Source organism: Myotis nattereri (assembly GCF_964212035.1).
Source record: "Myotis nattereri genome assembly, chromosome: 18".
Classification (NCBI taxonomy): domain Eukaryota; kingdom Metazoa; phylum Chordata; class Mammalia; order Chiroptera; family Vespertilionidae; genus Myotis; species Myotis nattereri.
In genome coordinates, this window is record NC_138093.1 from 38,423,409 (window position 1) to 38,425,043 (window position 1,635).

Below are 1,635 nucleotides of genomic sequence, written 5' to 3' on the forward strand. Positions count from 1 at the left end.
CTGGTCCGTGTCACATATAGAAATTTTTTGATATTTGCAACCATAGTAAAACAAAGATTTATATTTTTGATATTTATTTTATATATTTAAATGCCATTTAACAAAGAAAAATCAACCAAAAAAATGAGTTTGCGTGTCACCTCTGACACGCGTGTCATAGGTTCGCCATCACTGCTCTAACTCAACTGAACAAGACCCAACCCGAAATGAGGTCTCTGTGGCTTCATTTTCCAAAGGAACCCAGCATGGTCTGAGCGACTGCCTCCATTTCAAAGTCCTTTCATCCACGGACACTTGCCTACACTCCTCGGCCCCATCCCAGACTCTTGAGATGCCTGAGGGACCTTGGCACCATCCATATGGCACTGCCCACTAGTCCCAGAACTGCCATCGTCTCACTCCGTTACCTTATGCAAATGGCAGGCGCTCAAGCCTGTTTCTCCATCTGGACACCCAAAGGAAAGCCTTCTGGGCACCCTGACCTCCTCTCAGAGGCGGTGGAAGGAGCCGTGAGGAAATGTGCAGCCCCTCCCCCCTCCCACCTGTGCAGTGGGAGGGAGAGCTGATGTAAATTATTCAGGAAAGAGACCTGAGCCAAAGGGAGCCATGGAAACTTCATTAGTATGTGCGGTGTGTGGCGGTCTTTGGACTATTCTGCTTGCTTGGTTTCTAATTTCCTTTTCTTATGTGAGTCTTCTCTCCCTCATAAATCTTTGCATCTCCATGTTCTTCCTCCTTTGTGTTCTGAGTGGGGAGTTCTCACACCCTCCATGGTTACTCTACGCCCCAAACATGGCCAGTTCGAAGCAGCGCTCTGCCCAAGTATTGCTTCTGAAGGCAGATGACACCCTTCTTCCTCCACCCGCTGCAGGGCCCGCTGCCCTAAGGACAGGCCCTGTTGGGAAGGGAAGAGAGAGGTGCTGGGGAGAGGAGGGGGGCAGGAAACCCTCCCCCTGCTCTCCTCCTCTCCCATCTGGCCAAGGAAACACTCTCCAGCTATTCTCTAGAACCAACAAACCGAGCAACAGGAGCTTTTTGTGAATCTGACAGCTGGCTGGTCACAGAAACAGGTCTTGCAATTCCTCTAGGAAGGGCACTTGGCCCAGAATCGACAGTAAGTGCCCCCTGGTGGCGATCAGAGGTACCCTCTCTGAGAGGCAAATTCTCACATCCTATCTGCATTGGGTACTCCGACAGTTTTATATGATGGAAAATAAAATGCAATTGGTATCTTCACCATTAAAACACAGAGAGAAAGGCTTCCTTTGGTAGCAAATGTGTGCCACTCTAATTAAGCCTCACTTCTCCCGCAGGGAGACCAGGAGTAACCTCTGGGTAGGGTGCGAGGTGGTGGTCCTCAGGGGCTGGGGGAGGGAGGAATGGAGAATGACTACTAATGAGTATGAGGTTTTCTTTGGGATGATGAATATGTTCCGGAATTACATAATGGTGGTCGTGGCACATCTTGTGAATATGCTAAAAATTACTTAATTGTATACTTTAAGAGAGTGAATTTTATTTTATGTAAGTTATAAATTTCTTTTTAATTCACGTAGTTCCAAGTTTATGAAGACTTCTCTGAGCCCCTGGTTAGAGTTAACTCCTCCCTCTTGAGCACACAGTAGATCACACCTT